The following is a 14851-nucleotide window of genomic DNA, read 5'->3' on the forward strand; positions in this document are numbered from 1 at the left end:
ATACAAACGCGAGAACATTAGGAAAAATTGAAATATTTCTCTGTTAAATCATGTTCCTACCTTATCAGAAATATCTGTTTATCAGAACAGTTGAATATGTATATATTTTGGAAACGAGAATGTAGGGGGAGAAGGATTATTTCTCTGAAATTTTCTTATGAAAACAATTTTCTTTTATTTAGACGAAGTGAATATTTCGAGGCACAGTAAAGTATATAATGTAAAGATATTGTCAATTCCCTTTAGTTGAAATATTTTTATATATTTTCTAAAGATTGAAGTCTATTGCGAATAATTTTGAAAAGAAGAACGTAAGTCAATAATTTACATACATTTGGAAACAAGAGTACTTGAATGTACAGTATATTGCATCGAGTAAACTCACAAACGATTCTTTTATTATATGTTGTATTTTATTTGAGGCGTAACAGATACGTGGGAAGAGTACCGATTACGAAAGTGCATAATACCAATATCATTAATGCAAATTTGTTTGAAAATTCAGTTGCTCACAGAACCGTTTTCGAAATACATTACGAAAATATAACGCATTGTCCGTTATTTGATACAAATGTCCAATATACCATGTAAAGTTTTGTTCATAGCTAAAACTAAAACCTAATAAAAATATGTAGCGTAAGTTGCTTGTATACTTATTTTACCTGCAAGGCGAGATGCTCGCTAAATTTCCAATGAGAGGACAAAACTGTGTAATGTTTGAGATTAGAGAAGAGAAAGAATATCGCAATCCTTACCTGTTACTGAAAATAAACTAAGAAAATAAAATCATAATATGTTTATGACTACTTGATATACAAATTTTTGAATAAGTTGCAACACTTTTGTTAGGTCATTATTCTTGACAAACAAAAGTTTGGTTATCAGTGACGAATAATAGAGTTATTAATATAAGTACGTCAAGGGTTTACACTCCCTACGTTAGCTAAGTTTTGACTAACATAGAATGTGACTTGAAATAACAGAATCGTGACTTCCTATTTACGCATTCTTCATTGATTCATCTACTTCCACAAGACTGTCGCGATGCTATTTTCACATTGAAACATCAGCACAGCCGTCTACTAAACGCCAGCTGCGTACCAATAACACCGGGCTGTGCTGATAGCGGCAACATTGAACCCCTGGGATTAATGTAACATGCCTGGCCCAGTGGTTTGTGTTAAAATGAACTGGTATTAACATCATCATTTATTGTTTGGTATCGTTGACAGAAGTGTGATGTTCTTGGTAGATAGGCATCTATGCATATTGCTTCTTTCTCCGGACATGTGGATAATTGCAAATTTATGATGATTTTTCAGTATTTTTAATTTCTTTTATTTTTACTTTCGAAAAACGAAAAAGAAGAAAGTTTTGTGTTCCTGACAAATATCGAATTGGAGATTTTAACTAATCTACACGTTTGCCCATAGATACCGAAAAAGTGATTTTCCGACATTTTCTTTCTGTTCATCCGTTTGTCCTGAAGTGCACTCACCTAGAAGTCATACCATTCAATGTATCTTAGCCAAACTTTAAACGTAAGGTTTCTTTGGGATCTTCCAGAGGGCTTTATGAAGCTTTCTTCCTACCCCTAAAATAAGGGTAATTTACTTGAGAGTAAAAAAAAGAAAAAGAAAAGAAAAGAAAAGAAAACTATTTTCTCAAAAACTGCTCAAACGATTTTGTTTATCTTTTACAAATTATTTTTCCATAACAACCTAATGATGTATAAATAATTTTGAGGAAAAAATTGAGGAGTATATTTTCTCGGCGGTCACTTTTCTCTGAGATGATTTTCTTGAAAAGGATCAGATGATTTTGTTAATATTTCGTAAATAAATAGTCCATTAATTACCTGACAATAAGACTTAAATCATTTGTTCGGTAAAAATGTATGAAGGGTAGTTTATTCTTTGGAGGTGAGTTTTATTTTCGAAGGATTTTCTCAAAATTGATTCAGCTGATTTTGCTCATATTTCGAAAAGTAAAAATGTAAAAATGTACGAGGAGGAGTTTATTCTTGTTGCATACTTTTTCCCCGAAGAATTCTTTAGAAACGACTCGGATCATTTTGATTATATTTCATAAACAAATAATTTACTAGTAGCAAGTCAATATATCATAAAGCATTTGTCCTAAAAATGTAGGAGGGACAAATTTTTTCTTGGGGATGATTTTTTATACGGTTTTGTCAAAAGAACAACTTTGGCAATTTTGGCCATGTTAATAAATAAACATTGAAGTGGTAACTCAACAATATAACATAATTGATGTGTCTATAAAATCTATGAGGGTCAGTTTGTTATTGGTGTTTTTATACGATTTAAAAAAATGACTGGCGATTTTGTTCACATTTCTTAAATAAATATAAATTACGGCGATAATAATCTGACCGTGTGGTACAACTAATTTGTGGTGAAAAATTCTACTGGAGATAGATTATTCTTGGAGGTGTTTTTTTCAGACGATTTTCTCAATAACGGGTCATGCTATTTTGTTGAAATTATACAAGTAAATATTTCATTAATAAATGCATAATATTGTATAAATTATTAATTAGGAAAAGGATCACAAGACGTAGTTTATTGTTGGAATGAGTGTCTTTTCAGACTTAATGATAAAAATAACATGTTCGATTTAATTGTATTTTAGAAATAAACATTTCATTATTATTGTTATAATGTTGCACAAGGCATTATTATGAGAATACCAGAAAGCGGCACTTTTCTATTTCGCTAACTTCTTTTTTGACAACTTTGTAAAATACTATTCATGATATAGTTTTATTTTGTAAACAAATATTTTATTAATAACCCTAACACATTCTATAATTTCTAAAAGATGTAGTTTACTTTTGAGGAAGAATTTTCTTTCGGTGAATATTTAGGAAAATGCCTTATAATTTTGTTCGTATTTCATAAGGAAATGTTTTATTAACAAGTGCAGTACAACAGGATTCAGTTGAAGGAATTGGTAGATGAAAGTTTAGTACGGTGGCCCGAACCTCTGAGTTAAGGTCCCGTAGTTATGCTTTGAGTATAAGTAAGACGGTGATAATGCACAGTTGAGAAAGGCCATGTGCATGTTGCTTATCCATCATAAAACGACTTATAATGAAACCAGGAATAACACAATACGAGTGAGTTATCATTTTCTATTTTCACCGACAAAACATTTCAAACGACAGTACTTTTGGATTTTATATAATTTGGAAAGCATTTTATCCTACGATTGATTGTAATATAACATGTCCTATCTTTTGCACCTCTAAATTTAACATGAATAAAGATCCTTGAACAAATGTATGAGAATTTGACATGGAGTAACATATTATTGAAATATGTAATAATGAAATAATAGAGTGAATCAAGTTTCTTTGAGTAGAAGATAGTCAACAAGTAGAAACTGGAGTTTGATAATCACACAAGCAGTTACAACAATGGCTCATCGAATCTTCTCGATTTGGAGGGTAATCTAAAGCTCAAGGGAATATTATATCCAATATCTATATGATAAACCTATATTAAAAAATCAGTGACTAGTTCTAGAAAATTTAGTAGAAATTTCTTCCTAGAAACACTTCAGATTAAAGCACTTTGCACTCACATTTTATAGGATTCACCGTGTGTTTAAAAACTGCTTTGTCAAATATTTGTTAAGGAAAAATGACTTCATTTCACGCTATTAGTAAGTTATGTTAAATATCTTCATAAGTAAATGTCATTTATTGAGGCTCTTGTGTATGAAATGGCGTTAGTATTTCAATTATCAGGGTATATGAGTCACAACGAGTTAGATATAATTTCATTTATTAGTCGACAGTATGAGTGGTTCAGAGACCGAGACGGACTTTTATATACCGAGACAAGACAGATACCGAGAGAGACCTCTATAAATCGAGACAAGACTGAGACGAGACTCAGGTCAGTCTCGAAAGTCTCGGTCTCGTCTCGAATATTGATATTGATACCTATTAAAATTGCTCTTTCTCAAAATTTGTTTCGTTGGTGTGTTTCATAATATGGAAGCGGTTGACTAATGTACATTTAGGGTTGGCTATCGGGCTCAAGCCCCTCTCGAAATAAAGTTGTTATTATTTTTTTCGCATTGCACGTACACTCATGTCCAAAATTATTGTTGCATATCTATAAATATGTTGTAGGAATATAATTTGATAACGAATTCACTCAGTATTTCTTAAAATGTTAGTATGTGTATAAAGACATGCATGTGGCAAATTTCATGTCAAAAGAGCAGCAAATAAGAACAATGGAATGAAAATGAAACTTTCTTGCCCATTTAGCAACATTTTGTTTTACTCGTTCTAATTTTCGTATTTATAATTCTTTTCCTTTGAAATTTACTACAAATATACATTTCCCGATTATACACATAGTATCAGTATTAAAAGTACTCTGCAAAATCATGATCAAGTTATATTCTTACAAGAAGACAGTTATAGATATGCTACAATCATTTTGGACATCTACAACACAAATGTATCTTATCCGTTTCTCAAGCCTCTCCGAAACGAAATCCACGCTCCACGTTGAATATATATACAGATGCGGATCCAGGATATGATCAAGGGAGGTTCTAAATCATAGTTTGTCGCTTTATCCAGTGTAAAGAAAGTTGATTGAAGATCATTTTATCCAGTGTATGTCTGTGCCTCAAGGGGGTATAGCCCCTATAGCCCTTCCCTTGAATTCGCGCCTGTAAATAGCACTGGCGCAAATTCCGGGGGTATTGAGGGTAACATGTCCCCCAAACTTGGATCTGAAGGGGACTGCTCCCCACTAATCCGATTTGAAGTGTTTTTTTTTTTTTTGGCGGGGGGAGAAATGTGATGATTTGTATCCGACTGCCACAAGAGAAGGTGAGATGAAATTGATGTCCGTGGCTGCATAATATACACCAGGTTTACCTCAGAAATCAGATTCATCTACCGTAATATGAGTCTTATCCCTCTTCAGAATCAATCTCAAATCTGCCCGCCTCCCAATGTTGAAGACAACTCTGGTCACCTGATCCTTCCCAGCATTATTCTTCAACTTCATAAATATTTTGAACATCACTTAAAATAATAATAATAATAATAATAATAATAATAATAATAATAATAATAATAATAATAATAATAATAATAATAATAATAAAAGACTATGGGTACGGTCTTACCCCCCAATATTTAAAACAAATCTGCGTGCATGATATATATTAAAAGTCCTGATATTTTGTACCATGTTGTACGAAATATTGAAAGGAAAGTTCTTGAAAATACTCTACAATAACACTAGATAAACAAACAGTGCTGCCAACGCAACATAAAGCTATATTTTCCCAAATTGCACTACGTAAGGTATTACATATTTCTAATTTAGGTATTGAATAAACTAAAATAACACATATATTATTCAGTGTAACAAAGGACAATACAGTATCACTTACATCAACATTTTGGAGATCTCTAATATCTCAAATGGCATGGACGCGGCAATGTGTATCAATTGGATCTTAGCATCAAATACTATGGCCATGGTATAATGCATTTCGAATGAATGAAGGAAAAAAGCTACAAGTCATGAAAAATTTAACTTTTTCTAAAGCCTTTACTTCGAAAACGTGGTGACATATCACGTCTCAACATGTGGATCAGTGTTACCGCAGTCCTAGCTCTGGAGTGGGCTGAAAAATACTACCAAAATGAAGCAAAAAGGGTACCAGTATAATACATGGCTCTATAACATGAAACTAAAAGATGTAAAGTTCTAGAACGCTCTCCCCCTTTTCCAAGAGTACAAATCAAGGAAGTGCTCTTTTTAAAAATTACTTTTGAAAAACATCCAAATAGGAGGACCTGGAACAACCATGGAAGTAGGTGAAATTTTTCTCGCACGTAGGAAATATAACAGAAGTCACACATTAAAAGGGAAAACAGTTATCATCTTCGGTATGTATTGTAAGGGAACCAAACGCGCCTCTATTTCAAAGTGACCAATACGAAACGGTATTATGCTCGTACGTTAAAAAGTACATTAAACTAGGAACAAATCAATCATCTGCGAATTCGTGTGTAAACAGTACCGGTAGCTTATAATAAAATATTAAAATATAAATTATTGCACCTTATTCTCACTTATTTCACGACTGAAGGAGGGTAGTAGAATGTAAGAATATAAGGAAAGTAAACTGACATTTGTAAAAAAAATGTAAAACCGGTGCAGATGTCTCGAACCTTCCCTCAAAGACATCAGAAGAAAGAGATGTAGGGAAAGTCTTATGACATTTTTGAAAATGTAACGAGTATTTGTTAAATGGTGCTGAATTGGGTAGAATTGTACCAACGTTTTCACAAAAGGGGCTGAAAATGCCAGCGTGGTACCAACGGGCCGATGAATGACAAAAAGGGCTGAATTTGGTACAATTGTACCAAGTGTGGCAACAGTTATGTGGATGCTTCGAAAAGACTTAAATGATCATAATAACATTTACAACAATTGTTATTTCAATTTGTTTCAGAGATAACACATGGATAGTAATTGTTATACCCCAGATAGCAAAAATGACTTGCAACAAACTTGCAGCAGATTTGCAATTCAAGTCTGGCAAACTTGCAGCAGGCTTGTGATGCAAGTCTGCAAGTTTGATGCAAGTTTAATGCAAACCTCCTAGTTGACGCTCTTCGAACTTGCAGCACGCCTGCACTGCAAATGTATGGTAAGTTTGCAAAGCAAGTTTCTACTTGCACTGCAAGTGCACAGTAAGTTGGCAGCAAGCTAACCCAGGTTTGACGCAAGTCTCAGCAAGTATATCACGTGCACTGCAAGTGCACAACAAGTTGGCAGCAAGTTTGTGTAGGTTAAAAGCAAGCCTCTGCAAGGATACGACTTGCACTGCAAGTCCCCAACAAGTCTACAGCAAGTTTGTAGTAAGTCTTCTGCAAGTATATACTTACATTGCAAGGCTACAACAGGTTTTCATCAAATGAGTGTAGTAAGTCTTCTGCAGGTATATACTTGTATTGCAAGTCTACTGCAAGTGTGTGAAACTTAGCATAACAAGCCTGCAGCAAGCACTTTACTTCCTCTGCAAGTCTTCTGCTAGTGATAGCACATTGAAGGATGCATTAGCGAGTAGAGCTTGCACTTTCATTGCAGAAGAAAAGTGCTTTATTTTGCTATAATACAAATATACCACTTGGCGAGACCAAGTGATGTACTTGTAAAATAAATAATAAAACATGCATTTTTCTTTTACAATGGAAAGCATAGGCCGCGAAGGTTAATGCTCATCTCGCCACTGCCTGCTGACTTACACATGACTTATGGAAGTGAAACGCTTGCAGAAGGTACTGCATGCAAACTTACACTCATACAAGAATCCAATTGATATCAAAGAAAATGACAATATGGCCTAAAATTCTGCAACAGCAAAATGTGACAAAATAATCTAAAAATTCTTTTGTTGTAACCGTGAAAAATCAAGTTATTATTTGTATCTGCATTGTGGTTCGTTAAAACAGTTTTAACATGTGTGTAAGCTTCCTGATTATAGCAGTTATAATCCAACCACATGGAATTCCTCGACAAAACTATAACTAAACGCTAGTGCATAAACCTTGATCTGAGAATGGATGCATCAATAAGACTCTAGAATACCCCCTTTTTTTATACCTTTGATGTTGAAAAAGCTCACCCTAGACTTACGTTACAGCAAGAAATACTTTTTTAACTTAACAGCACACGTCGGAGGGTGAAAACTGGAATGCTTCCCGGTGATTTTAGCTCTTTTCATGCTATTTAAAAATATTTCGACTTTTATAGGCTCGTGTTCATATTCTAAAGGAAATTAAATAAAAACATAAAAGAAATTAATACTTCAATATTATAAGGAAAGTATTTTAAATAATATAAATGAACAACACTTAATTTAGTTTCATTAATTATATTTTGCCCTTGTTAGTTAACTTTTTCTTTTCGTCCATGGGCTAAATATGTAATACAAAATTTGCTTTTCAAAGTATTACGTTAATTCTTCCACTTGTTCCCCACCAACTGCAGCTGCTTCCTCTTTTTGCTGCTTCTCCTTACTGAAATATAAAAGGAAATGCAAACCGTCAATTTCTTATATTATAAATTCATTACATATTTCATTAAATTAATTTTAAAGTAGTTTTCGCTTTATTAATTCCACAATGTCTGTAATCAAGGTGTCTACTGGAGTTTACTTTTATATTTCGAGTGTTCTACTAGAAATACTGCCTACTACGATATATTGTCCACCCACGCAGCTTGTGCAATATCTTTATCACTATCTCAGCGTTTTACCTTATATCTTAAATCTTATATAAGTAGTATCTATCAACGCTATCCTGAATCTAATATATTATATACAAAATAAACCTTTTTTCTTTCTCTGGCTAGATATTTTTTCTCTAAATTCTGGTGATTTGTTTGAGAAGTGAGTGATTAAAGACTGTGATTGTTTCTAATAACTGAGACTTAGAACGTGTAATTGTTTAAAGGAATGAGACATTCAGTACACAGTTTAGGTTTCTTGAGGGTTAATAAACACTGGCATCTTTTGTATCTTCTACGTCTGCTGTTCCATTGCATCGGCGGTAAAGACGTTGAATCCGCCCCTTGAGGTACTCGATTCAATAGAGTTGTTTACTGTACTGCTACAGGTTATAAATGGATATGGAGAGACTGTAGTTTGGTGTAGAGACTGAGATCTTAAGAATCCGAATCCGACTGAGGGAAATAAGCGCGAATGAACAGAATGAGTCAGAGTGAGCAAAATGAACCAGAATGAGCCCCTGTGTGTGCTTTTCAGGGATTTTAATAATTTCTTTGTGGTGGACAACACTGTCGCGTGTTATCTTCGTCACCTATTGTTTCTTCTCCGAGTCTTGTATTCTTGAAATGTTCAGTTTAAGAAACCTAAACGTGACTTCATGAATGTCCAGTCAGCTTACTATATTCTTTGTCTTCAAACAATCACCTATTCTCAAGTGTGTTTCCGTTTCATTCTTACAAATTGATAAAAGAGGTCCTGTTTGTTACTTTTGTTTCTAAATTCAATTCTAAATAAGACACCTGTATGACCATCTTGTACTTCAGTACTACACTCCGACTTCATCATCCTTCTGAATCTAGTTGGTACACTCGAGGACAAAACTTGGGTCCTCGACAATATTTTAAACAGATTTACTGCGTATCTAATCAGCCCTCGAGCCATTCAACGAATCAGCTTAAAGAAGCGAAACGCATAACTTTTACTACAAAGCAGAAGTACGTATTACCCTTATATGATATTTGACAATTATTAAATATTTCTTTAAGTGTGTAATAAAGGGCTGCATTATAGGTGGCATTTGCGTTATAATACAGGGATCTATCATTCGCTGACGCGATTAAGAAATCTATTAAATATCCAGTCTAGTTTCCTTTTACGAAACCCAAAATCTAGTTTTAATTTACAAACCCATCAATTATAAAATTGCATACTACTTACAGCCTAGTCAACCTAGTTTTAGCTTGGTGCAGCCAATCGCCTATGTTTTCTTTCACTTTCTCATCAGTAGTACTAATGTACACTTTCTTACACGCATCTCAAAACAGAAATAATTAATTTTTAAAAATTGTATTTGAGTATACACAGCAATGCAAGACACTGGTAAGGACGAAGTTTTATGAACAAGACTACATCAATATATTCACATTTTTTCGTAAGGACAGAAAGATCTGGAATTATTTATTCATATTGTTCAAAGCAGCTTGGACATGGAGTTAATTCCATCCCTTTGTTTTTCTCATTTTAAATGAAAAATACAAGGTAAACACCACGGACATTGCTGCAGTTTACAAACTGTAAACTATAGCGCGAAAAAATAAATATAAAATTTATTCATACAATATGTAGTTCTATTGGCTGTGAGAATTAAAATCTAAATTCTTGCAAACAACTATGCAAAACAAGTTTAAAAATAAAATAAAAATTAAAAAAAAAAAACTTTCGAAGGGAAAAGCGTGGAGAGCACTATCATTAGTATATAAAGATTTATTATCTGATTTATATGAGAGCGCTTCAAACGATTCTATCTTTCAAAGAAAGATCAAATTTGAAATTCTAAAAGCGAGAAAAACTCGCAAGTTTTTTCTTGAATTTCGATAATCGGACCTTTATATATATATATATATATATATATATATATATATATATATATATATATATATATATATATATATATATATATATATATATATTTCTCTCTCAAATTCGTATTTTCGAGTTAGAAGCGGATGTGTTTACGTCTTCGTTAGTGACAATATTGACGCGCCTCTAAAGGCAAACAAAGCCTCGAATCAAGGTAAGTTACCGGATCATTGTTGTACATGGGAGAAAGCACTTCCCAACCCTAACGTCACCGCAGGCGACAAGCGAATATTTCAGCAGTAAATTGGCCCCGAAAACTTATTTAAACGGCAACAGACAACTTCTAAGAGCCAAAGGTCGTCCTACGTATAAAGTAACAAAAAAGAATAGGAAAAATTTTAACTTCCAACGACACATTTTGTTGAAAGAAACTCGGACTCGTCTTACAGGTTTGTCACTTGTTAAAAATTACGACTAAAAAATCAGGCCCGATATTGATACACAAATTTGCAGATATTTCCACATTTCTGGTAAACAGACAATATATAGGTAAAACTGAAAAATGTCTTCCTTCTGGTGAGTAAAGCGCAATCCTATATAAATATTTTAAAACTACATTTAATATTTTTATGGAACCTCTTTTAATACGAGGGTTAAGTCATAAGTCATGACAACTATTTCAATATTTATTTAAAATAAAATCACGCTAAACAGCTGCCTAATTCAATAATTCGAATGTAGCGTCAAGAATCACCGATGTTCCAAAGTTAATTTACTCCCAGCAATTATTTCAGTTTCTTTCAGCAACACCTACCTGACATCTTAATGAAGAATTGCCATGTTGGTGTCTTGGTGCAATATACGATGTGGGTGATAGCATAACAAAGTTGCAAAATCTTTCAAAAATTTTAAAATGCATATTATTTATAGCTCACTGCCCTCACCTTTTAAAATCTTAGACATATTCACAAACTAAACTTGAAAGAATGTATTTCTACCTCTTGGGTATCTGAGGCTCAGGCCGGGATAAGGGAAGGGAAGGATGTGGACAGGCAGAGTCCCAGAATCTACCATCCCATCATTCGTCTGCTGGAACTAAAGACATAAAGGGAAACCTCATCAGGTAGTCCGATCGGAGCAGTGAGATTTATAGGTATCAGTATAAAGAAAATTTTATATAAAGTACTTACGTAATACAATATTCCCAATTTGTGTCCCAATGAACGCTTTCTTATCCATGCTTAAAATGACGTATTTGTGTTAAATTTGTATAATAATTGTTGCTCTTGGTTGCTTCTATAACATTACAACAATAGTTTTTGGTGGTTTTAATTACAACAAGTCGCAGTTACATTATTTTAAGCAGTGTTTCCAACTTTAATAAATTCCTAAATGTTATTCTAAATATAGTGCAAATAACGTAGCTAAACTGCAAAATATTTTAAAATTACTCGTAATTTGTTTTATGGTGAAAGAATGTTTTCAAAACACGACGTCTTTCATAGTCTTTGGGCTACTTACAATGTTAATGTCAAAGGTTTCTTTCCAGCAGCATAGAAATATGTAAATGCAAATTGTAACTGAAATTAAATGTAACTGATATCTTTTTATTTGGTCTAGGAATTAATTCGTGCGGGTGGACAAGAGATGGAGCAACGAACGGAGCGTCCCACAGTTCCGTGTATCCACACATGTGTTGCAAACCCCTGTCATCGCGTATCGTTCGTAGTATAGGGCAGTGGATTAAAGCGTCAACAACACCAGTTTGTAGTTAAGTGAACATGGCGCAATTTGTGCCTGATAAAGTGTTTTTGCGGGGTGTCCTGCTGCATTACTTTAACATGCAGAAAAGTGCGACTGAAAGTCATCGTATTTTGGTGGAAGTGTATGGTGACCATGCTCTAGCTGAGCGAACGTGTCAGAAGTGGTTTGCACGGTTTAGAAGTGGTGATTTCGGCTTGGCAGACCAAGAGCGAGCTGGACAGCCAAAAAAATTTCAAGACGAAGAATTGACAGCATTGCTCGAGCAGGATTCGTGTCAAACGCAGGAACAACTTGCAGCAGCATTAGGCGTTGATCAAACAACAGTCTCCAAACGCTTGAAAGCCATGGGAATGATTCAAAAGATGTCACATTGGGTTCCACATGAATTGAAAGACAGAGACGTTGAAAGACGAAAAACCATTTGCGAATTGCTGCTTCAACGACAGAGCAGAAAGGGGTTTCTGCATCGAATTATTACGGGTGATGAGAAGTGGATCCATTACGAGAACCCTAAACGAAAAAAGGCCTGGGTGAAACCAGGTGAACCAGGTCCATCACAACCAAAACGAGATATTCACTGTACAAAGGTTATGCTGTGCATATGGTGGGATATGAAAGGTGTGGTGTACTATGAGCTGCTGCAACCGGGTGAAACTATGAATGGAGAACGTTATCGACGACAATTAATGCGTTTGAAGCAAGCTCTGGCCAGAACACGACCAGAATGGGAGAACAGACATGATAAACTTATTGTTCAACATGATAACGCTCGCCCACATGTCGCAAAACCGGTCAAAACCTATTTAGAAAATGTCGGATGGGAAGTTTTACCCCACCCGCCGTATTCACCAGACGTTGCTCCTTCGGACTACTACTTGTTCGATTGCATGAACAACGATTTGATTGGACAGCGGTTTACTTCTTCAGAAGATATCGAAACATGGGTCTCTGACTGGATCGCTTCCAAGGATGAGGACTTCTTTCGCCACGGAATCCGTACATTGCCTGACAGATGGGCGAAAGTGGTGGCTAGCGATGGACAATATTTTTCTTAAGGTATTTATGTATTTTGTGTTTGTACTACAGCTTCAATGTGTGCGTACCAACCAGACGAATTAATTCCTAGACCAAATAGTAATACTAATTTTTCTCCCTAAGCCTTAGGCCTGGTGTACACTTTCGATTAAAACCAAGCTTAATTAGAAGTTCTAATTACACCCTAATCACATTTCACTTGCTTTAGTTTGACCACCAACCACCTCAAACTCGATCCATACCAAATAGCTATATGCAATTATTCAAGGACTTACAGTTACTAATACACATAGTGTTGATTTGTTTTAGGTCACGGTTTGGTTTGTTTAACGTCCCACGGAGATGCTAGGGTGGCTAAAGAGACGTATTGTAGTCCAATCCGAACCACTTGGGTCGTTCAACTATACCCCCCCCCCGGGAATGGAACTCGGGACCACGCGAACCGGAGTTAAGCGTGCTAGTCCCTAGACAAAATGGGTTCTCACATTGTCTTGATTTAAATCGTTGAGTCAGTGTTGCCAAATCCAAAGATAAAAAAGTAGCATGTCTGTGCTCCAAAAGAAACGAATTTGAACCAAATACATATAAATTATATATAATATATAGAGAATTATATAGAATACATAGAATATATTTGACAACTAATGACTGATGCTAATGAAATAATTTTAACATGGCTGGAAAATGTGCTGGACATATTGCGAGAAGAAATTATGATTGATAGGGAAAAACAATTTTACATGGGATACTACGAGACAAAAACAGCCTAGGAAACGTCCGGATACCAGGAGGTTGATGAAATCAAGAACCACTGGGGAGCAAATTGGAAAAGAATTGCTAAAGATAGATAGTTGTGGAAAAGACTTGGAAAGACCTTCTTCCAGCAGTGGATTAATAATTTTGATTATGATGAGCGTGATAATTTTCTTATATCTGACCTCAGAGGTAAACTAAACCAAGCCATAACTTCGTAATATTACAGGAGAAGAGAAAACCCGGTTCCTTAAGTAAGAACGATAGTATTGGTTTTCAAAGTAGTAGGATACTTTTAGACTTACATCATAGGCGTGCGCAACGTGGGTGCCATGGGTGCCATGGGTTTGCCTTATTAGACAAACTTTTTTATGTAGAATTATTACAAACTAAGAAGAGAATACGTGTAAATTATTTCCCGTCTGCATGTGTGCCGTGCATCGCCAACGCAGCGTCGGGTGCAATGAGGCTATCTTTTCTTAGGGGCAATGGGGGGGGGGGGGGGAGACGACATTCCATATGGTGGTACCTTAGATCTGGCACCCACATTCCCAAGGTCCGTCGACCCTACTGTTCCTTTCCTCTTTTAAGGTCGCGTCATAACTACCCTTCTTTGAAAACCGAAGATGCAGTAAAATTGTGACGTCACGGCGGGAGCAGAAACAACTTTCGCCCAAGGTCCTTGTCATTCACCCTTGCTTGTTTCTTTGGTTTTTGCAGGAAAGTGAGTGATTCTTGCTTTCCTGTATTAAGAAAACATTAATTACTGTAGTGCTCGTGTTAGCCTATAAACATGTCGAATTCTACACTAAGTACTTGTCGTAATTATAGTAGAATTACTACGGGTTCCAAAGTTATATATCATGTATTTCCCTCGGATTTTTTGCGGAAAGTTTGGCAAAAGAAATGCTGTCGGAAAGACATCTTTAAAGTTGAAAACGCCAAGGTCTATTCCGATCATTTTATTCCCGAAGCTTATGGACATAATTTAAAATGAGAGCTTCTAAATATTCTACCCAAGAAAAAGTTTGAACAAGATGTGCCTTCACTGAACTTACCTTTACCATACGGAACCGTGTTGATGTAAATAATGAAAGAATTAAATGTACGGAAGTTAGGTGTTTAAAGAAAAAAA

General features: G+C 34.9%; 1 protein-coding gene and 1 long non-coding RNA gene across 4 annotated transcripts in view; one reads left to right on the forward strand and one right to left on the reverse strand.

The window, feature by feature from the left end:
- The window catches only part of LOC145675691 (uncharacterized), a 211119-nt gene that overhangs the window by 42582 nt on the left and 153686 nt on the right, over positions 1-14851 (forward strand). The gene's annotated exons all lie outside the window — the stretch shown is intronic.
- Positions 7967-11395, reverse strand: LOC145676025 (uncharacterized). Its single transcript, XR_014129267.1, has 3 exons — positions 11355-11395; positions 9523-9619; positions 7967-8095 (listed from the first exon to the last, which is right to left on the reverse strand). It is a non-coding gene; the product is annotated as an uncharacterized LOC145676025 (long non-coding RNA).

This window comes from Thermobia domestica, chromosome 18 (assembly GCF_964235325.1).
Source record: "Thermobia domestica chromosome 18, izTheDome1.hap1.1, whole genome shotgun sequence".
Lineage (NCBI taxonomy): Eukaryota > Metazoa > Arthropoda > Insecta > Zygentoma > Lepismatidae > Thermobia > Thermobia domestica.